The following is a 24,631-nucleotide window of genomic DNA, read 5'->3' on the forward strand; positions in this document are numbered from 1 at the left end:
CACCAGTACATGGTTGTATATTCTAGTTGTAGGTCCTTCTGGCTTTGTTATGTGGGATGCCACCACAACATGGCTTGATGAGTGGTGCTAGGTCTGCACTCAGGATCCAAACCCATGAAACCCTCGTCTGCTGAAGCAGAGTACATGAACTTAGCCACTTGGCCATGGTGCCGGTCTCTGGTGCTATGAAATCTTAATGTTTACATTTTTGTTTTCTCTCCCCTTTCTTGGCTGTTTGTTTTCACTTTTTAATTCATTTAGTGTGCGTATGCTCTTGACACTTTCAAAAAAGGATGACAGCATTGAGAAGAGGTGGTAGGTGGTGAAGTATGATCTTCAAGTAATGTAGGTGTGTGTGTATTTTTTACTGAGGGTACTAGAGTAATAGTTGGAAGTGGCAAAGGGAATTAAGGAGGATATACAACCCACTGCTAGCTCCCAAGGCATTTGGAATTATGACAGACAAAACCTGTGCTACTTTCAGGACTTAAAAAGATGCCGTGTCATTAGGGAATAGTCAAATTTCCTTTAGGCCAAAGGTGAAGCAAATATTAAGAAAAAGGTTGAAGATATAGGATATATATGTTGAAAATTCATATTGTCAGATATCCTTTGATAAAAATTATACTAATTTCCTTGCTCATCAGAAGCATAGAGAATCTGATCCCCTGCACTCTCACTCAGTGTGGATATTCTTATCTTTTTAATCTTTTGCAATTAGATAGATAAAACATATTAGCTTGTTGTTTTAAATTTCATTAATTTTATTAGTGAAATTAAATCCTCTTTTAAATGGCAGTGGATATCTTACATTTTTAATATGTGAGCCAAATAATTATTTTGTAATATTAGTTTAAACAAAGTAAAATTGTTGAATTTGCTCACCGTTCTTCCCTATTGTGATTTTAAAGTTACGGTATCTATTGCTTTATTTTCATACTTTTATTAATTATAAACTCCTTAAAGAGATCATATTTTATTAAATTGTTTGAATTACTTTATTGAAGTCTTTAGTAGTGTGTTATTCAGCCCAAAGATCCAACATTTATGTTCAATGTAAAAATAAGTGAAGATCTGAGGTTAAACCTGGACAAACGTCATTGGAGATAAACAGATATTTAGTGTTTTGCCCTGTTGAACTGGATTCCTTTCAAAGGTTTGTTGTATTAATCTCTGCTTTACTATATCCGGAAATGTATCTCATGGAATCATTAAAGATATCCTGATTATGTCATTGCAGTTACCATACGAAAGGCTTATTTGGTTTTGTAGCCTTTTTCACTGAGATGAGATCAATTTTTTGTTTTATTGAGGGTGTTTTTTCTTTAGGGCAATAGCATTCATTTTTGACAAAGCACTTTATTTAAACTTGAAACTTGATACAGTGAAGAATCCAGGTGTGATACAGGGTTAATATCCAAAATATACAAAGAACTCATATATCTCAACAACAAAAAAACTAATAAGCCAATTAAAAAGTGAGCAAAAGATCTGAGCAGACATTTCTCCAAAAAAGATATACAGATAGGCAACAGGCACATGAAAAGAGCTTCAAAATCATTAACTCTTGGGGAAATGCAAATCAAAACTACAATGAAATATCACCTCACTCTGGTCAGAATGGCTATAGTTAACAAGACAGGAAACAACAGGTGTTGGAGAGGATGTGGAGAGAAGGGAACCCTTGTACACTGCTGGTGGGAGTGCAAACTGGTGCAGACACTATGGAAAACAGTATGGAGATCCCTCAAAAAATTAAGAATAGAACTACCACTCCATCCAGTTATTCCATTGCTGGGTATTTATCCAAAGCACATGAAAACGTGAATGTGTAAAGATACATGCACCCCTGTGTTCATCGCAGCCTTATTCACAATAGCCTAGACTTGGAAACAACCTAGGTGTCCACTGAGGGACAAATGGATAAAGAAGATGTGGTATATACTCAATGGAATACTACCCAGCCATAATAAATGATGAAATTCAGCCATTTGTGACAACATAAATGGACCTTGAGGGTATTATGCTGAGTGAAATGAGTCAGATGGGTAAAGTCAAATACCATATGATCTCAACAGTAAAAACAACAACAATCACATAGAGACAGAGAATGGACTGGTGGTTAGCAGAGGGGAAGTGAGGAGGGAGGAGGGCGAAAGTGTGTGGTGAAGGATGGTAATTAGACTCTGGGTGGTGAGCGTGATGGAATCTACACAGAAATGGAAACATAATGATGGACACCTGAAATTTATATAATGTTAGAAACCAATGTTACCACAATAAAAAATATATGTATGTAAATAAAAATAAATAAAAAATATTTTTAAAAAAGAAACTTGGTGCAATAAAGAACCCAGGCCCCCTTTCCCCCCTGCCCTACCCACCCACTGTATTTTTCAGATTAGTGGTTTGTGAATAGGCTCAGAGAGTGAATCAAAGTTTTCATCAGGCTGGAATTCATGAGGCAGACTGAGGAAAATAAAGGCCAGAGATTGCTGTACTTGGCAGCCCGTGGGAAGGTTCATAATTCCCCTCAGTGGTCTTCACTCTGAAATGGTTTATGTGGCTAATGAAACGGAACCTTGTTTTCTACCCATTTTAATTCCCTTTAAAATTGCCTTTTACCTAACATTTCATTGCAACATTCTAGATTTCTCTTGTTGGATTTTCTTTTATTTTGTACCTTAATGGTCTCTTTTATGCTGTTATCTCTTGGTTCTGCAGATGCTATAGGATAACTCAGATGGCCTGTGGTTTCAGAAACATGTTTATACTTCTTGACATGGCCTTGCCCTTTCCTCTGGTACTCCTCAGGAAATGTTTTCAAGTAGTAAAAGGATTTGAAAGTCACTTAGTTTCTCCCAAATTATTTCTCTTCATCATGTATTAGGAATAAAAATTGTATATATTTACAAATAAATATATCCAAATGGGCGTATACTGTTTATCATCAGTTTTGTCATTGTGGGGGACTGGCATTGGCCACACCAAGATATATCTCTTTGGCATGATGATTATTTGGGGCTGGTTACTTTTAATAAACTGGGACAGGCAAGGAGGCTCTGAGGAGTGGAACTTGCTTGCCCTTTGTTAGGAGACATTTACATTGTAAAGGAAATCTCCATCTGTGAAGTTGTCTCCCTCTCTGTACCAGGAAGAAGGGGGGATGACTTTACCTCTAGAAACTCTTAATCAATGGGGAAGGCAAGGACTTAAATCTGCATTTGTTTATTGTGCTTGTCTGGTAACCTCCTGTAACTGACTCCCCCCACCCCCAACATCCTCCTTTGTCTTTAGCTGAATATGATATTTAAGGTGGGGGCTTCAGCCATTTTGGCGAGTTGCTCAGCTTGCCTGAGTCTCTCCCATGTATACATGTAATAAAGCTTTGTTTAATTTTCTCCTGTTATTCTGTCTCATGTGAATTTAATTCATTCTCCGGCCAGGTGAACCCAGAGAAGGTAGAGGAAATGTCTTCCTGCCTTACATCATTGATACAATCATTTAACAAACAGTGACTGACATAAACTATGTGTCAAATAATATGGGGAAGCAATTATGTAGATATTGACCTGCAAGGAGAGTGAGGTGTCTGGAATCTAGTTGGGAAGGTGGCAGTGCAACATAGTGCTCTAAGTGTTATGAAGGAGGCGAGTTTGGAATGCTACAGATCACTTGGGAAAGTCATCCAGTGTCTGTGGGGTGAGTGGCTTAGGAAGGGCATCCTAGAAGAGAACATGTGATTTGAGTCTTGAAGTTCCAAGGAGGAGTTAATCAAGTGAATGGGATGCCGTTGGGGTGGTGGATTTTGGAAGAGAAAGAAAAGACTAGAGCAAATAACAAAATGTGAGATATGTGAAAGAAAGGAGGTTGCTTTTACAGAAGGAATTTGGCAAGGTTAGATTAGGTTTGTAGGGTGGAAGTGAGGAAAGGTGGTTTGTGAGAGATAAGTGAGAACTAAATCATGAGCTGTCTTGTTTGTTATGTTGAGGAACATGGCACTTAACGTCAAAGAAATAGGGGAATGACGTAGATAATTTACGTTTTATTAAGATGGCTTTATAATGGAAGAATTTATAAAGACTAAGATCAATTATTTGAATGTAAAAAGACTGCAGGTCCAAAATAAAAAAGACTAAAATTAAGAAGCAAGCTAAACTGGGGCAACTATTTATAATAAATGTGACAAAGGTTAATCATTTTAGTATTTAAAGAGTTCATTCAAATTGAGATCAACAGCACTAAGAAGATTCTCATAGGTAACACTGTGACACTAATAGATAAATAGGAAATAAAATAGGCCAACAAACTTATCAGTATGCAAATTAAGACAACAGGCAGGTCTCATTTCTTGGTTGTCAAATTAGGAAATTTTTGAGGAAAATTACAGACTACCCAATGCTGACAGAAATATGGAGTAAGAGGAATTTTCATGCATTTCTGGTGGGAGCATAAATTAATATAATCTTTGTGGATACAATTGTATATTGAGTTTGCTAATTGACCGTATTCAATGACCCAGAGATCTCTCATCTTGGAATTTCAGCAAAGGAAATAATCTGAAGTGCAGAAGGGGTTATTTTGATGCTTCAGTGAGATAAATCGCTTGAAGCACATAGTGTATTTCCTGGCGCGTTTAAGCACAGGATGAATGCTATTGTTATTACTGGCACAAATATGGACCATAAAACTTATTCAAAAGTCACTGCTAGTAGCCCTTAGAATAGTGTGGTACAGAGGATAACAGAGGTTTAATTTGGTTCACTACATTATATTATTTTAAAACAAGTATCAGGAAGTAATTTGACAGTCATGCAAAAATATACACATCTTGAGGCTTTTTTGTATCTAGAAGGATCCTTTTACATGATCATAAGAAATGTTGCACTTGATCATTAATGAAGAGTGATACAAGTTTGAAGAGAAAGTTGAAATAAAAAAATTGAGTCTAGCATTTTACAAGAGAAAAGAGAATGGTACCGTAGACTCTTGAACAAATACATGCTGTTATCCAAAATTATCTTAAAATGGAAGAATTAAGGTAAGACTTGAGGCAATTTTTCTTATGGTCAGGAGGTTGTAACCTAGCTGGAAGCAGGGTAGTAGAAAGCAAAATTATAACTGAATGATGGAAAATGGCTTAAATTGTACTTTTGGAAACTGCATGTAGTCCAAGATTTGGGACAAATCTTTTTTAAAAATTTTTTTTATTTGAAATAAATTTCTCAGGCTTAGAATTGCTTGATGAATCAGACTAACTCAGATCACCCAGCAAATAGTGACTGACATTTGGTAAAATATACCCAGTTGCAAGTTTCAATGTTCAAGACCAATTTTTCTTTTTAAATGCATTTGTCCTAAAGACCTGTGATGTGCACAGCATGCTACATCCGATAAAGTGGAAGAGAGAAATTGAACTATTAGATTGGCTCCCACCTATGCACTTACCAGGAAAGAACACACCTGCCTCATTTGCTAGAACTTAATTGCTGCCACCGTGGAGTTATTTTGAACTCGAAATGCACCCAGGGTGGAGTGAGGGAAGGGGGGAGAAATTGTTGGTCTTCTGAGTTCCCGCCTCTCTCTGCTTCCCTCCCTCCTCCCATCCTTCCCTCCTGCCCTTCCTCTTTTCTTTCCTTCAACATTTCCACTTAGATTCCTGGCTCAGCTGACCTGACTCTGAGTTAGTCTTTCCTTAGGAAGAGTTTGAGCCTAGGACAGTTATGGGTACCCCCATGGATGTTTGAAATGTATTGAGATGCCAAGACATCATTATTCCTGGGAAGTGAGCGTAAGCTTTAGAGTGAGAGAATCCTGTTGCTTCTCAGTTCTACCGATGATTATTAGCTGTGTGATATTGTCCAAGTCACTGAATTATACTGCTCCTTGATTTTCTTAATTACAAATTGGATTCTGTACGACCCAGTTTGCAAGGCTGTGGTGAAGCTTTTGGCATGTAGTAAATGTTTAATTTTTGGTGCCAAATATTATTACATTCTCCAAACAACAAAAACATCTTGGATTTTTTTTTTTTTTATTAATGTTATGATGGATTACAAGCTTGTGAAATTTCAGTTGTACATTTTTGTTAGTCATGTTGTGGGTACACCACTTCCCTCTCCGTACCCTCCCCCCACCCCCCCTTTTCCCTGGTAACCACCCATCAGATCTCCTTCTCAATATACTAATTTCCACCTATGAGTGGAGTCATATAGAGTTCGTCTTTCTCTGACTGACTTATTTCGCTTAACATAATGCCCTCGAGGTCCATCCACATTGTTGTGAATGGGCCAATTTCGTCTTTTTTTATGGCTGAGTAGTATTCCATTGTGTATATATACCACATCTTCTTTATCCAATCATCAGTTTCTGGGCATGTAGGCTGGTTCCACGTCTTGGCTATTGTAAATAATGCTGCGATGAACATAGGGGTGCAACGTACTCTTGAGATATCTGATATCAGGTTCTTAGGATAGATACCCAGTAATGGGATGGCTGGGTCATAGGGTATTTCTATTTTTAACTTTTTGAGAAATCTCCATACTGTTTTCCATAGTGGCTGTACCAGTTTGCATTCCCACCAACAGTGTATGAGGGTTCCTCTTTCTCCACAACCTCTCCAACATTTGTCGTTCTTGGTTTTGGATGTTTTTGCCAATCTAACGGGGGTAAGGTGATATCTTAGTGTAGTTTTGATTTGCATTTCCCTGATGATTAGCGATGATGAACATCTTTTCATGTGTCTATTGGCCATATTCATATCTTCTTTTGAGAAATGTCTGTTCATGTCCTCTGCCCATTTTTTGATCGGGTTGTTTGTTTTTTTGTTGTTAAGCAGTGTGAGTTCTTTGTATATTATGGAGATTAACCCTTTGTCGGATAAGTGGCTTGTAAATATTTTTTCCCAATTAGTGAGCTGTTTTTTTTGTTTCAATTCTGTTTTCCCTTGCCTTGAAGAAGCTCTTTAGTCTGATGAAGTCCCATTTGTTTATTCTTTCTATTGTTTCCCTCAACTGAGGAGTTACAGTGTCCGAAAAGATTCTTTTGAAACTGATGTCAAAGAGTGTACTGCCTATATTCTCTTCCAAAAGACTTATTGTCTCAGGCCTAATCTTTAGGTCTTTGATCCATTTTGAGTTTATTTTGGTGTGTGGTGAAAAAGAATGGTCGATTTTCAATCTTTTGCATGTGGCTGTCCAGTTTTCCCAGCACCATTTGTTGAAGAGACTTTCTTTTCTCCATTGTAGGCCCTCTGCTCCTTTGTCGAAGATTAGCTGTCCATAGATGTGTGGTTTTATCTCTGGGCTTTCAATTCTGTTCCATTGATCTGTGGACCTGTTTTTGTACCAGTACCATGCTGTTTTGATCACTGTAGCTTTGTAGTATGTTTTGACATCGGGGATTGTGATTCCGCCGGCTTTGTTTTTCTTGCTCAAGATTGCTTTAGCAATTCGTGGTCTTTTGTTCCCCCATATGAATTTTAGGATTGTTTGTTCAATTTCTGTGAAGAATGTTCTGGGGATTCTGATTGGGATAGCATTGAATCTGTATATTGCTTTAGGTAGTATGGACATTTTAACTATGTTTATTCTTCCAATCCATGTGCAAGGAATGTCTTTCCATCTCTTTATGTCATCGTCAATTTCTTTCAAGAAAGTCTTGTAGTTTTCATTGTATAGATCCTTCACTTCCTTGGTTAAGTTTATCCCAAGGTATTTTATTCTTTTCGTTGCGATTGTGAATGGGATAGAGTTCTTGAGTTCTTTTTCTGTTAGTTTATTGTTAGTGTATAGAAATGCTACTGATTTATGCACGTTAATTTTATACCCTGCTACTTTGCTGTAGTTGTTGATTATTTCTAATAGTTTTTCTGTGGATTCTTTGGGGTTTTCTATGTATAAGATCATGTCGTCTGCAAACAACGCGAGTTTTACTTCTTCGTTACCTATTTGGATTCCTTTTATTTTTTTTTCCTGCCGAATTGCTCTGGCCAGCACCTCCAGTACTATGTTGAATAGGAGTGGTGAAAGTGGGCACCCTTGTCTTGTTCCTGTCCTCAGAGGGATGGCTTTCAGCTTTTGTCCATTGAGTATGATGTTGGCTGTGGGTCTATCATATATGGCCTTTATTATGTTGAGGTACTTTCCTTCTATACCCATTTTACTGAGGGTTTTTATCATAAATGGGTGTTGGATCTTGTCGAATGCTTTCTCTGCGTCTATTGAGATGATCATGTGGTTTTTGTTTTTCATTTTGTTGATGTAGTGTATCACGTTGATTGACTTGCGGATGTTGAACCATCCCTGTGTCCCTGGTATAAATCCCACTTGATCATGGTGTATAATCTTTTTGATGTATTGCTGTAATCGGTTTGCCAAAATTTTGTTGAGGATTTTTGCATCTATGTTCATCAGTGATATCGGCCTGTAGTTCTCCTTCTTTGTGTTGTCCTTGTCAGGTTTGGGGATCAGAGTGATGTTGGCTTCATAGAATGTGTTAGGGAGTTCTCCATCTTTCTCAATTTTCTGGAACAGTTTGAGGAGAATAGGTATTAAGTCTTCTTTGAATGTTTGGTAGAATTCTCCAGAGAAGCCGTCTGGTCCTGGACTCTTGTTTTTGGGGAGGTTTTTGATTACCGTTTCTATTTCCTTACTTGTGATTGGTCTATTCAGATTCTCCATTTCTTCCTGATTCAGTTTGGGGAGATTGTAGGAGTCTAGGAATTTGTCCATTTCTTCCAAGTTGTTCAATTTGTTGGCATATAGTTTTTCATAGTATTCTCTTATGATCTCTTGTATTTCATTGGTATCTGTTGTGATTTCTCCTCTGTCATTCCTGATTTTGTTAATTTGCGCTTTCTCTCTTCTTTTCTTGGTGAGTCTGGCTAGGGGTTTGTCAATTTTGTTAATTCTTTCGAAGAACCAACTCTTTGTTTCATTGATCCTTTCTATTGTCTTTTTTGTTTCAATATCGTTTATTTCTGCTCTTATTTTTATTATTTCCCTCCTTCTACTGACTCTGGGCTTTGTTTGTTCTTCTTTTTCTAGTTCTGTTAGGTGTGGTTTGAGGTTGCTTACGTGAGCTTTTTCTTGTTTAGTGAGGTGAGCCTGTATTGCGATGAATTTCCCTCTTAGGACTGCTTTTGCTGCATCCCAAATGATTTGGTATGTCGTGTTCTCATTTTCATTTGTCTCCAGATAATATTTGATTTCTTCTTTAATTTCTTCAATGATCCATTGTTTGTTGAGAAGCGTGTTGTTTAGTCTCCACATTTTTGCACCTTTCTCTGCTTTTTTCTTGTAGTTGATTTCTAGTTTAATAGCGTTATGATCAGAAAAGATGCTTGATATTATTTCAACTCTCTTGTATTTATTGATGTTTGCTTTGGTTCCCAAAATATGGTCAATCCTTGAGAATGTTCCATGTGCACTTGAGAAGAATGTGTAACCTGCTGTTTTTGGATGAAGTGTTCTATATATATCTATTAAGTCCATCTGGTCTAATTTTTCATTTAATTCTGTTATTTCCTTGTTGATTTTCTGTCTGGATGTTCTGTCCATTGGTGTTAATGGTGTGTTGAGGTCCCCTACTATTATTGTATTGTTGTTGATGTCTTCTTTTAGTTCTATTAAGAGTTGCTTTACAAATTTTGGTGCTCCTGTGTTGGGTGCGTATATATTTATAAGTGTTATGTCTTCTTGGTGGAGAGTCCCTTTTATCATTATATACTGTCCCTCTTTATCTTTCTTTATCTGTTTTGCTTTGAAATCTACCTTGTCTGATATTAGTATAGCGACACCTGCTTTCTTTTGTTCATTATTAGCTTGGAGTATTGTTCTCCATCCCTTCACTCTGAGTCTGTGTTTGTCTTTGGGGCTGAGGTGTGTTTCCTGGAGGCAGCATATTGTTGGATCTTGTTCTTTGATCCATCCTGCCACTCTGTGTCTTTTGATTGGGGAGTTCAATCCATTTACATTTAGAGTGATTATTGAGACGTGGGGGCCTACCACTCCCATTTTGTGTCTTGTTTTCCGGTTTTTTTCAGTTTCCTTTGTTTCTTGTCCCATGGTTTAATCTGTTCTGATGTTGAGCTGCTACTCTCTGTTGTTGTCCTTCTACTTATCTCCTCTGCTCTTGGTTTTGTAGCCCCTTTCCTTTTTTGGATTTTTCAGGAATGAGGGTTTTCCTGAGGATTTCCTGAAGAGGAGGTTTTGTGGCAATGAACTCCCTTAATTTTTGTTTATCTGGGAAAGTTTTTATTTCTCCATCGTATTTGAAGGATATTTTCGCTGGGTAGAGAATTCTCGGCTGTAGATTTTTGTCCTTCAGATTTTTGAATATATCATTCCACTCTCTTCTAGCCTGTAAAGTTTCTGCTGAGAAATCTGCTGATAGCCTGATGGGGGTTCCTTTGTAGGTTAGTTTCTTTTGCCTGGCTGTCCTTAATATTTTCTCCTTGTCGTTGACTTTTGCTAGCTTCACTACTATATGCCGTGGAGTTGGTCTTCTTGCATTGATAAAGTTTGGAGATCTATTGGCTTCTGTCACCTGAAGATCCATCTCCCTCACCAGATTTGGGAAGTTCTCAGCCATTATTTCTTTGAATAGGTTTTCTGCCCCTTTCTCCTTCTCTTCTCCCTCTGGTATACCTATAATCCTTACGTTGCATCTCCTAATTGTGTCTGATAATTCTCGGAGAGTTTCTTCATTTCTTTTAAGTCTTGCTTCTCTCTCCTCCTCTGCCTGCAACAATTCTATATTGCCATCTTCCAAATTGCTAATTCTTTCCTCCATATTATCGGCCCTACTGTTCAGAGCATCTAGATTTTTCTTAATCTCCTCTATTGTGTTCTTCATTTCCAATATTTCTGTTTGGTTCTTCTTTATTGTATCAAACTCTTTTGTGACATAGCTCCTGAACTCGTTGAGTTGTCGGTCAGAATTCTCTCTTAACTCATTGAGAATCTTAATGATGGCTGTTTTGAAGTCATCGTCATTTAGGTTATACATCTCATTTTCTTTGGGATTGTTTTCTGTGTATTTGTTGCTTTCTTTCTGTTCTGGAGATTTAATGTATTTTTTCATATTGCTTGATGTTGTTGATTTGTGCCTCCGCATGGAAATAGAGTTTAGTTGCTCCTTTCACTTGTTTCAGCTGCTGCGGAGGGAGGAGCAGCTGTTTATATTTCACCAACCAGGAATCCTGTCCGTAGTTGCTAACTGGGCCTGGGCCCCTCTTCGTAGCCACAGTGGCCCTTTGGATTCCCTCCTCTGCCGTGGGGGCCATCACAGGGGGGCTTCAGGCTGCAGGTGCCTACTGTTGCAGCCCACCTAGATGTGCTCTCTCCTTGGGGTCTGCAACGGTGTTATGGGCTTTTCCAGCAGCCAGGGGTGGGATCACTTATATTTGTCGCTCCGTTGCTGTCGGCACCCACCAAATCTCACTTGTCCTCTATAGGTCGCAGGAGAGCTATTGGCATCTTCTACAGTCTGTGGTTAGTACACCTAGCTATGCTGCTTTTGCCCTGGGGTCTTCCAGCCTTGTGGCTGGCGGCTGGGTGCCTTCTACTGGTGCTATGCAGAGGCTTTCCCTAAGGCTGCTGTGAGCCTGTAGGGTTTCCCCCTAGGCTACTAAGCTGGGTCTCTGGAACTCTCTCCAGCCCCAGTCCTCTCTGAGATCTCCGGCAATCCCTAGCCTCACGGGGTGGGCAACGGCAGCTGGGGGTCGCCCCGCCCTCAGGGCTTCTCTCCCGGCCTCTGCCGGAGCCGTGAATGCTGGGCGTGGCCCCTCTGCCAATGGCAGACAGAGTTTTGTCTGCTGCCCGGGCGGAGCTCCGGCGTTTCCCCTCCGGGTCGCAGGACCGGCCTTTTGAAAATTCCCCCAGCCCCGGTCCTCTCCGAGATCTCCGGCAATCCCTAGCCCCACGGGGCGGGCAACGGCAGCTGGGGGTCGCCCCGCCCTCAGGGATTCTCTCCGGGCCTCTGCCGGAGCCGTGAATGCTCAGCGTGGCCCCTCTGCTAATGGCAGACAGAGAGTTTTGTCTGCTGCCCGGGCGGAGCTCCGGCGCTTCCCCTCCGGGTCGCAGGACCGGCCTTTGAAAATTCCCCCCACCCCGGTCCTCTCCGAGATCTCCGGCAATCCCTAGTCCCACGGGGCGGGCAACGGCAGCTGGGAGATCTCCGTGCCCTCCGTGTCTCTCTCTGGGACCCTCCGGGCGCCCCGAGCACCAGGCTGGATCCCCCCGCCAATGGCGGGGAGAGACTCTCCCCGCGGGCTCAGGTGTGCAACTCCAAAGTTTCCCTCTGCGTTTAGGAGTCATTGCAGGGGGTTTAGGTAGGGTTCTGGTCACCTGTTTCCACCGTCACTCCTCTGTTGTGTTCTCGCTCCTGCCCTAGACGTGCGTGGATCCTCTGGGGGCGTCCGTTGGAAGAAAGCCGCTTGCGGGTACCAGGCTGCCCGTCGGGGTCGGAGAGCCCTCACCTATTTCCACATCCTCCCGGAGGAAAGTCCATCCGCCTTCCGATGTATAGTCGCGTGGGTGTCTCAGACGTCCTGAGATGCTGTCTGGATATCCTTTGTCAAGTGATAAGTGTCCAAATAATTGTAGACTCGAAGGGCGAGAGACAAAGAGGACTACTCACGGCGCCATCTTGGCTCTTCTCCAACATCTTGGATTTTATGAGAGAAGATATGACATATGGATTTTAAAGAATGATTATCAACCTTTCTCATCACCATGGAATATGGCTCAAATAGCAGTCACAGAAACTCACTCTTAAGGTTTAAACATAATTTCTGAAATTCCTACCTCTAGGTGTATACCATCCTTTTATCTCCCATTTAAGAAAGCATATCAAAATGCAAGGAAATTATAGTTGCAATGTTCTAGAAATAATTTTGAATGTGACCTAAAAGGGTATTTGAAAGGGTAAGTAAATTTTTGTACTTTGTTATTAAAATTACTTGAGACACACCACACAACTAACCGTTGATGGGTCACTAATCTGTTCAGAGAAACATAATGGTTGAGAAGTGCTTGACTTGAGGATGTTTTCCATCCCTGCTGGTGGCATTGTTCCATAAAAAATTACACTGCATGCCTCGGATTCAAGAGGAGAACAGCAAAAGTTTTGAGATATAGATTGTTTGAGGAATAACTAAAGGCAAGGAGGGAGCTTTTATAGTCTAGAGAAAACAAGTAGGAAGGTGATGGAATAGTAAGATTAGAGGCCTAGAAGTTACTTTAAGATGCCAATTGCTTCGGCTCCCTATCCCCAGGTTATTTATAAGAGGGGGAAAGGCAGAGTGGAAAAGACGAACAGACTGTACTATGCACATTTACAACTTAAAAGTCTGCAGGAATAGAGATTCTGAAAAATTCCCTCTAATTTTATTCACCTTTGCCACCAGATGTTTTTATTTAGTGTGAAAAAAACAAAGAACCAATGTTACTTTTATTACAAATTAGTCTCATCTTTATCCTTTACAGATAGATAACAGGTAACAGTTGTTCACGGTCTGCTTCTTGCTGTCATGATGAAGTAAAAGATTGTGTCTAGGGCAAGTCCCTATATCTCCTTTGTCTTATTTTCTCTTCTGCTACTTGAAGGGATGAATCACTTGATAGCTTGCCGTAACATTCTGTGTTTCTATGAGTATAAATGTTCAGAAAGGAGTCTTGCAGCTGTGCGACCATCTAATTTACAAAACTTACAAATGAGAGTCCACAATTTCCTATGGAGGCAGAGGGTCAATGTGGTAGAGTGAAAGAGCAGTGACCTGGCTCCATCGGTAACTAACTGGGGCAGGTCACTTAAGCTCTCAGTAACTAGACCTTCTTTGTCTAGGGCACAGGGTGCTCATGAGAGCTGAAAGAAAGGAAGCATGTGAAAACACTTTCACATCAGAAGACTGTATAATTGTAATCCGATATCATTAGGGGAAATAGAGCAATGCAATAATTATGAATCCCAAGAATTAATCAAATAAACAAGGATGGCAACAACAATATTTTTAACTGTCATCTAATTTTAACTTGAAATGAGCAATAGATGCTTCTTCATTAATAGCAGTGTATCATTACTTTCAGGCTTATTGTTCCGTTAAAACTGGGACGTTGCTACAAGCATTTAATATGGAAAATAGAAAATAATTCTGCCAGTGAGAATTTTTCCAATTAGCATATTTAGTTATGATGCAAATAAAGTTTTCAAAGTTATTCATTTGTTAGTTACACACAAGAGTGTTCCTCTTTCATACAAAGCATATTACTGAGTCATTATCTGCAAAAATTGTGCTGAGACAGCCTTCCTTCCTTCCTCCCTCCCTCCCTCCCTCTCTCTTTCCCTTGCTTTCCTTTCCCTCCTTCCATCCTCCCTCTCTGCCTGTCTCCCTCCCCAACTCCTCCATTTCTTAAACTTAGACATCATAGAAATTTCTTTCATTGTCCATTTTCTTTTCTCTTCCTAGTTTCTTTTCGGCAGACCATCTTATCTAATGTCATGACTTTGATAGTCAGCAATGTGCAGGCAGTTTCTGCTTCCGTATGCCCAGTCCTCACCTCTCTTCCAGGCTCCGGAACGGTATTTTCAGTGATCTGCTGATTGTCTCTAACTACACGGAGTGGTAACTTACACTCACAGTGGATCTAGTGTTTCCTCCCAGACCTGCTCTGCCTTTTCTGCTCCTTATTTCTGTTAGTGGTTGCTAACCTCCGTACACAGAGGTTCCAAACCTTCGTGTCGGCTTTGAGTCATTCCTCTCTCTTGCTCTTCTCATGATTAAACGCTTCCTCAAGTTTTAATATTTATTTGCTCTTCTCCATTTCTGGGATCATTATATAGTTATACTTATTTTCTGTATTATTGCGATACTTCTTAACTGGTTTCCCTATCTCCACCCACTCCTCTAATGCATCTTATACACTATTGCCAGATAAACCCTAGAATCTTAGAATCATAGATCTCAGAATTACAAACAGATCTGAAAGTCCAATCAACTGGGTGCTCTTTAGTTTTCTCTAAATCCCAAGCCAAATCTATGCTTAAATAACTCTACTGATAACCTTAGTCAGTCTTTAAAAATAACCTAGCTATTTTGAAATATTTTCTCTCTTCTCTTCCTCCTTCTCTTCTCCTCTACTTTCTTCATTTGAGCTGAAATCCTTCTCCCACTTTTAAGTCTCTCCCCTGCGGCCATACAGAAAGCCTAATCCCTCTAACGCAGGTCAGGATTTCAGGGTTTGTGGGTAGTTATTCTGTGTCAAAGTATGAAAGCTCGCAGGGTTACGGTTTAGAAGCCATCATGAGCACTGGTTTTTGTTTTTGTTTTTTTCGGTGAGGAAGATTGGCCCTGAGCTAACATCCATTGCCAATCTTCCTCTTTTTGCTGGAGGAAGATTGTCCCTGAACCAACGTCTGTGCCAGTCTTCCTCTGTTTTGTATGTGGGATGCTGCCACAGCGTGGCTTCCTGAATGGTGTGTAGATCTGTGCCTGGGATCTAAACATCGAACCCTGGGCCACTGAAGTGGAGCATGCAAACCCAACCAGTATGCCACTGGGCTGGCCCCAGGAGCGCTATTATATTTAATCATGCTTGTTCCAAATTTCTGCAGAAAGAAGATAGTAAAATGTGACAGGCATCTCTGAACCCAAAGCTTTCTTGGCTGTTTAAATTCCTTTTTTTTTTTTGGAGGAAAAAAAGGCAGAACTTTAAGGCCAGGAACTTCAAAAACATGCATTATGAACCTATATATATCTAAAGTGATTAAAAAGTATAATTTTGGAAATATCATTTATCTCCTACACTAGTCATGCTTTATTATATTTTGTAATTAAGATATGTTCCATAATTCTTAAAAAATAAAGATTAGATTTTAGATACCTATTAAAATATCTTAATCTCAAGAGAGTCTTTATATCTTTATGTAAATGGTAGCAATTACAGCAAAAAAAAATTGTCATTTAATACAGAGAACAGATCATATGGCAATCTCATTTCACTTTTAGACTTTGGTGTAACTGATTAGTTAGCAAGCATGTCCTTCACGTAGCACACTAGGTCATACATATTCTGGATCTCATATTTCTCTTTCTGAGCGAAAGGGAAAAGAATTACAATAGAGAAACTAAATAAACAAAAGAACTTTTATGTCCAAGGATCCAATCAAGGTTAACTGTGTTCTTAAGTGGAGAATTAAGTTTCTGATTTTATATTTCTTTCTTTCTAGGTGGGACATTCTTCATTCCTTCAACCATTATTCGTGTTATATAGTTTTAAGAACCTTTATTGCCTGGGTTATTTTCCTAGGAGAAAGACTCCTTTTGTTCATAAGCCTTTTAGCAGATGCTGCTGGCACCCCACCATATCCCTTAGGCCCTTGTAGTTCCCATTCATAACAGTGTCCCGAGGCAGGACCTGAGATTCCAGCCTCGGGCTTTCTCTGTCTGGTGCCTCCTGAGTCTTCTCCAATAACGTTTACTTGCACTCAGATCTTGGTCTCATGGTTTGCTTCTGGGGAAACCTAACCTAAGTCACCCCGCTTAAAATATCCTACTGTGTACTTTGCACTCAAGCATGGGATTTTTCCTTTCTTTGAATCTTAAAAGGCCCGCAATATTAAGATATAAAAAGCTTTCTTTTTTAAAGGTTTTATTTTTCTTTTTTCTCCCAAAAGCCCCCTGGTACATAGTTGTATATGTTTTTTTAGTTATGGGTCCTTCTAGTTGTGGCATGTGGGACGCCGCCTCAGTGTGGCCCAACGAGCGGTGCCATGTCCGTGCCCAGGATCCGAACCGGTAAAAAGGGCGTGGTTTTGAGAGATGTTTATGGAGTAGAATTGACAACTTGGCTACTGGTATTAACTAGATGTGGATGGTGAGGGAGCTGGGAAGATGTCAGTGCCATTTTTCTTCTTAAGGAAGAAGGAAATTTGGGGAGAGAAGCTTTCTGTTTTTGACATATTATGTTTGAGACATTTGTGTGAGCCTGAAGAGGCATATGTTGTTTTAGAGAGAATGTAAATAAAACGTGTTTATGAAACTGATAGATAACTTTTATTTATCCAAAAGTGCCTTCCGCTTTCTCTCTGTAACATCTGTCATCTGTATCATTTCTACATTGGCTGTGTTTGATATTTTCCTATTACTAAAAATTATATCATGACATAAACCTTAGGGCTGATTTCCATTTGCATATCAGTTTATGCCTCTTAGGTCCCAGGAGACTCAGTGGAGCATCGACAAATGTGAAGCTTGTCTCTGTAAGACATTTGAAATGGATAAAATAATTCCAGTGTGTCTGGGTGCAAAAGAATGATGCGTATACAGAATGCTTTAAAAAGTAACTCTGGAATTGAAGGAGAAAACTGGTTTTGTAAGATTTAAAAACTCCTTGTTCCTCTGCAAAGCTTGAATGTCTCAAGTACTATTTGATATAAATAAACATTAACTACTTTATGAAATAATTTGTTTTTCCTCCTTTCAGTATGTGTTCATTTATAAGCCTAGCACTGTTTAATAAACAAAACAGAAAGCTCCCTGCCCTCATGGAACGTACATTCTAGTGGGTGGAGGGAGGTGGACAAAAGACAGTAAAACAGTAATGGATGAATCATTTACTATGATAGGTGCTGATAAATGCCCTGAAAGAAATGAAGGAACAGATCAGGGTAAGGGGAGTGGGGAGGTGGAGGGTCAAAGTGGGTGGGGAGAGAACAGTTAGTAGTATTAAGATAGGTGTGCTGAGAAAGTGAGATCTGAGCAAATGCTTGTAAGGAGGGGAGGGAGTTCGTTAGCCAAGAGTATACTTAGAGGAGGAGCATTCCAGGCAGAGGGATCAGCTAGGGCAAAGGCCCGAAGATGGGAGCAGAGCTGGAATAGTCAAGAAGTAGTGAGGAGATCTGAGTGACCAGAAGGGGGACCAGGGTGTCAGGTGATAGAGGGTCTTATAGGTGTTGTATTCTAAGAACTTTAGCTTTTACTATGAGTGAGATGGCAAGCAGTAAAAGGCTAACAGCGAGTAAAGATGTTTTCTGATTTATATTTTTAAAGGACCACTCAGGCTTCTATAGTGAGAATCGATGATGGTCAAGTGTGGAAGCCGAGACCACTTAGTAGGCTTTCCCAGCTGTCCAGGTGAGAGGTGGGGGGCGCCCGAATCAGCATAGCAGTGATGATAGCTGAGGGGTGGCTGGACTCTCAGTACACTTTGAGTGTCCAGCCAAAAGCATTTGCTGGTGGTTGCATGTGAAATGTGAGAAACAGAAGAGTCAAAGGGGACTTTAAGGTTCTCGGCCTGAGCAAGCAGTAGGATGGAGTTGCTGTTTACCAAACAGAGAATATTACAGAACAGTAGGTTTTGGGGGCTGGGCTGAAGAATCAAGTTCAGATTTTGACATGCTAAATTTGAGCTACTTATTATATAACCAAGTGGTTAAAAAAACCACTGAGTCTCTGAATATGGATAACTTCTTCAGACTCAAGTTTTTTCCTCATCATTTTTTCATTTTGTTTTGCACCCAGTAAAGGAGAGTACATTTATAGCAGGGGGCTCAAGGCAGTATTAGTACCCGCCTGAATTTGTGTGAGCAAGTCTTATAGATCAGTGAGACTAGGTGTGCGGAACCATAATTTACAAAAGAGGGACTGGAGGACGTCCCTCATGGAAAATCATTCAGTTTTAGAGAAGAGGCAAAGAAAACAAGCTGGAGTCAATAGTGAAGCTTCACTTGTCAAACCAGCGGGGCACTTCTGGCCCCAGAATGGTGTCAATCTTCAGCTTCTTCTCTCCCCACTTCCTTCCATGATAGACTCATTTTTGGCTATTATGAGAGAAGGGGCTGTAAATAAAAAGTGAAATAATTACTTTCACTAAAATCCCTGTAAGATATTAAGACAGAAGAGATTATTACATTGGTTCATTCCTGACAGATGACTGTGGATGAAAGAAGGGAGCCATCACTCCCCGCTCAGTATAGAACACGGAGTAGCTTTGATACTTTGGTATTCACTGTATCAACAGCATCAGCAAAGGACACGACATAGAAAGTGCCAGCAGTGTCAAGTGCAGGGGACCTGGGAATTGTGGTATGGTACTCAGTAGAAGTGGTAGCAGGGCCTAGATGGTGGTGTTTAGTCACAAGGTAGATGTTTGTGTCTTCCCCAAATTCGTGTTGAAATCTTAATCCTCTCAATATGATGGTATTATGAGGTAGGGCCTTTGGGCAGTAATTAGGCAATGTGGATGGAGCCCTCATGAATAGCATTAATGCCCTTATAAGAAGAGACACAAGAGAGATGATCTCTCTCTCTCTCTGCCATGGGAGGATAAATCAAGAAGACAGCCATCTGTAACCTGGAAAAGATAAATGTTTGTTGTTTAGGCCACCCAGTTTATGGTATTCTGTTATAGCAGCCCAAATAGACTAAGACAGTAGATCCCCAGACTTGTATGAGATTCTCATTGGGGACTCCTAGCAGTATTTAGGGGGTGTGTGTGTGTGTGTGTGTGTGTGTGTGTGTGTGTGTGTGTGGATGTGGATATGGACTATGCAGATTATTGGGCCAAAAAAATAAGATGGGTTTGAGAACCAGAGAAATAAAAATTTTTACTATCAAAGTGATTCAATTTTGGCTTCAATCTGGGGTGGACTAGAAAAGTGGGTTTAAATGCATCACTTTTTGCAAAAATAATACTGTATTTTTGTTTACCTTGGTTATTAGCATAGGATGCTACTGAAACAAAAGTAGCATCTGAATGTGCCTATTGAGAAAGAGTGATTATTCAGCTCAGCTGCAGAGTGACTCTTCCAATATAGACCTCTCTGACTTTGAAATGCACATTCTAAACACTTGTTAAGACAACCATCGCTTCAGTAACGCTGCATAACAAACCATTCCAGAATTCAAGGGTTTTTGAAAAAATAAATATTAAATATAAATATTAAATTAAAAAATAAATATTTATTTATTTTCTCATTCCCGTATCTGTGGGTCTGCTGGGGTAGCTCTGCTTCAGGCTGTAGGTGAGCAGGGTTTGACTCCAGCTTTGAGTTGGGGTCAGGTCTGCTCATGTATCTCATTTTGGGTGTACTAGGGGTGTACTTTTATCATGGCCATCAGAGATGCCCGGGCAGACCACATACACTGTTTTTTTTAATGCCTCTGCTCCTGTTATATCCATAAACATTTCAAAGACAGTCACGTGGCCAAGCCTAGTGTCAATGGAGGTGAGGAAGCATCCCCACAGTGGGAAGAACTGGGAAATTACACAGCTAAGGCAAAGGAGTCGTAATTTTAAATACAAAGGAGCGAAGAATTGAGAACAGTAATCCAATTTACCACAATACAGCTTCCCACTGTTTTCCTGTTGAAAGGAAATTTATCACTGCTTTCAAAGAGTCATTCTAACTAAATTATCCATTGATGGTGGTTTGGAAGTGCCATCTTTTTAAATGAAGAGCTGCATCACACAAAATATTGGATCTTAAAACATGCTCGAAAAGGCTACTAATGTCACTTAGTTTTCTAGTTAACTGGAAAGTGCCAAGGCACATTTTCTACTTCTCTTACTTATATGCCTTTCTCTTTGAATAAGATAAAATTAAATTTAAATATTATCATCTGTATCCAAGTTGGATTTCTTTATAGTTCCTAGACTTACTCCTCGCTCACTCCCTTAAATTGCTAATTTCATGTATGTTTCTGTAATACTGAACTTTACTTTGTAAGCTTTTTCTATATGAGCAGAAAGCACCTGATTGATTCATTAAAATCAGAAAAGCAATTTAATCTAACAAATTATTTTGCCTCATACATACCAAACAATACTTTTATTGGTTGAAGTTTTTAATTTTTCTTTTTCATTTCAGATGGTTCTGATGGCTTCATTCAGACAATGCTTTAGTGTACGGAGAGTGTACACATTCACTACTGCTTGCACATTATTTAACCTCCAAGTTCTATGATTTTGAAATCTTCTAGGAAGCAAATGCTAATAACTGATTTATTGTTTATTTGGACCCTGCCAGATGGCAGGGCCTTCATCAACTGTTACCTGGAATCTTAGGTTCCCTTCCTGAATAATCGCCAGCTGAGCATCTTCAAAATTAATCTAAAAGCATTTTAAAGGAGAGTCGTGACAGGTTTTTGTCCTTTATTTGTATCTGTGGCTTTGTGAGGGTCCCTTTTCAAGAGGGCACCATGGTGGAGCTAGAAGTAATTACAATAGGAGATAGCTTCTCACAGAGAGAAAAGCTCAGTTTAGACATTTCACTTCTTTAACATTTCTTTCCAACCTTCTGTCAAAAGTATCTGTTGGGGGCTGTTGAAGCGCATGGGACCTATGCTGCGAAAAACTGTTCCCCGTTGATAGGCAAGAGCACAGGTCAGTGAAAGGTGACCTTTTTCCCTATTATGTAGCTCAGCTGAGGAACTTGCTTTTTGAACTTTGGCAGCTTAGCTTCAGCCATAGTGTCCTCTCAATAGCCAGTATATGTCAGCCCAGCATGTGAATTAATTATTTCTCATTGTAAAAACCTGCAAAGTTCACTTTGCAGAACACCCCACAGTTTGTGGTGAGGAACACGCCTCCAAAAATTAGACAGCGGTTCTAGGGGCCAGGACGCGGCTCTTCTGTTCGTTCCCTTTGAACCTGCTGACAGCCTGTGTTACCTGTTGTCTTACTGAGTGCCGGGCCCTGAGCTAGGGGCTCTGTGTCACAGCCTTATGAAACAGGTAGTATTCTTCATCCATTTTAAAGGCAAGGAGTCTGAGGCTTAGAGAAGTTACAAGTTGCTGAAGGTCATACAGCTGTTAAGTGAAGGAATCCAGCCTTTGACTCTAAAGTATGTTTGTAACCACCACAGCCATCCAGCCGTCTCATTGTATCTTCATGTTGGGAATCCAGCATACATGGGCAAGGGTCCACCGCAAGTGATTAGACGTCTTAATTTTAAAACTTTTTATATATCATTGTGTGTGTGTTTCTATACCAGAGCTAATTTGAAGGAAAATGTGAGGCTTTCCTAATGCCCCAAAATGTTGTTTCAGGGACAAAAGTCTGGAAAAAGTGGAGTCATGGGGTAGAAAGAAATAGCTTATGGAAGCAAAGCATTTGAATTCGTATCCTGATTCCACCATCCTAGATGTGTGGCCTTTGGAAAATTGCCTTATGTATCTGAGACTTCCTTTCCCCATCTGTAAAATGGAGATACTTATATGCCCTTGTCATGAAGAGTCAATGAGATAATACATACTATAATATACGCCTAGTAACAGTAGGACTCTGCCACTGTTAGGTGACTTCCATCTTCTGTGATAAGATGTGTGTCTGTGCGTTTGTGTGTGCATGTGTGTGTATGTGAGGATGTAGGGAAAGGAGGACTTTTTGTCACATGGTTTTGGCCAGTATGTCCATTTGACTTTTATAAATATTTTGTAACAAATGATCCTGGTGGAATTGATCGATATCCCATAGTAAGAGAAGGAAAACAGTGGAGAAAAATATTATACTAGTGTTTAATAGAATTTTTCTTGGACCATAATTATATCAGATATACGTTGATGCTTATGAGATTCTAATATGATTACCTTATAGTAGATCTCTTATTTGTCAAATTTAACTTACTTGAGTCTTTCTTAAAGGTATCGTTATAAATTGTTTATGTTTCTCCATCTCAAAGAACTTTTATATAAAATTTTATATTTAGAAAGAGAAATAATGATACTAAATAAAACATGTAACATTTTCGATGTATTTGATACTGTTAAACAACATGGCTTTTTTGATATTTCCAAAAGAAAAAAAAACCCAACTCTAACTTAAATTAGAAAACTATACATTAGCCAAATGCATATGGTTATCTAGAGATAGCCTAAAATTCTGAAAGCTACACAATAGTATTTTTAATTTGTTTGGGCAAACATGTTGGCATTCCCTGTAAAGCATACTCCCTTTCTTATTCAACACCAATAGCTATGTGAATAAAAGACTCAAATCGTTTCTTTCTTGAGTATTGTTCATTTGACTCTTAGAAAGTAGAGTAATATGTTGGGCCATAGAAAACACTACAGATGGTTTAGGACTGAGATGCATTTAGCATTTAGCGCTTTTGACACCCAGATTATTCATTAGGCAGTTAGGAACAGCTGAAAGAGTTGAAAGGAAGACTCCAAGGTGTCTGCTATTCTGGGCGCTGGGAACTGAGCAGGGGTGGGACATAGTCCCTATTTTATGGGGCTTATATTATAGAAAAACTTTCACCCTTTTTCTCCTACATTTAATTATGGAACTGACATTATATCTTCTCTCTGAATAAAGGTAGCACAGCAGACTGTGATGTAAGTTATCTGTATTATATTTTTTACTTCACCTTGATAATACTGAGGTCTGACTTCCTGTTAAAATAATAGGATTTAGCACCCAGCCATGATTTTGGTTAGTCTGAAAAGATTCTGCATATGCCAAAAAAAAAAAAAAAAACCTCTTTTCTTAAAATTCCCCAGGCTGATTCATGTGCTGGACAGGTCTTTTAATTTGGCATATTTTGCTGACCTTGACAAAAGAGACCTTCAAATACCACTAAAACTCTTTAGTCCTGGGTAGCTCTTCAGTAATTCAGGATTTAGCTACTTATTCTATTTTTGGCAAGAGTTTCTAATATGTCGGCTGAACGGATTTTCCTTTCTGTGTTTTTGATCTCATAAAATCAGACTGCCAGTACCTGTGTTTTTGATCCTGTATTTTTTTTTTTCCACATTTATAGCTGTTCCCTGGCCAGATTTGGGTATCTGTCTATTGCAGCTGATTCATGAGCACTCTGGCTGGCCTCAGAAAGGACAGAGTGAAATTTCATAGAGCACTTTGGCATGTCTCTCTCCACCATTTCTCATAGACTGGGGGCATAAATAATTTGTTAGGTACAGAATGTGCAGAAATATAAAGAGGAGTGGCTGATGAGATAGTGAGTCAGGAGACATTATTAAGTGTGGGCATCTGATGGAAGATTTAGGGTGCCAAGGAGTTTGGAGTAGATCTTGATAGCAGAGAGGAAGTCCTTGAGTACAGGAATAGTGTAATGAAAACTATATCTTATAAGAAGGTCTTGATTTAGTATCTTGGATAAGCTAACGTGGGAAAAAATAGGAAGCAATAAGAAGTCATAATAGTACAGACAGGTGATAATGATGTTTTAATGATAATTTTAAGATTCCTCTGCTTAAGTAGAAAATGGTTGAAGGTAAAAATAATATTTTTTCTCAATTTTTGAACAATTGGGAAGCATACAGATTTAGACAGTCTTGAGAAAATTTAAGTAATGAGTTTAAGGTTCTACTAGTTTTCATCTTCCATTGTCCATTCTAGATTTCTTTATGCCATGCTTCTGTTTGTCTCAGTTATGTAGTCCCTATGCTTAACTGAATGATTTAGAAATAATTTGAGGTTTCTGTAATTAAACATTTTTACTTGAAAGAGGAATTTTACATAACCCATAGTAATATGTATGTATGTATCTACCCTACCTACCTGTCATTTTTCTATAGCTATAAAATTGTTCAACATAACACATAATTAACTTTACCAATGCAAGTCCAAATTATAAAATGGGAATTTTATCCAGTTATACATTC

This window comes from Equus quagga, chromosome 16 (genome assembly GCF_021613505.1).
Source record: "Equus quagga isolate Etosha38 chromosome 16, UCLA_HA_Equagga_1.0, whole genome shotgun sequence".
NCBI lineage: Eukaryota > Metazoa > Chordata > Mammalia > Perissodactyla > Equidae > Equus > Equus quagga.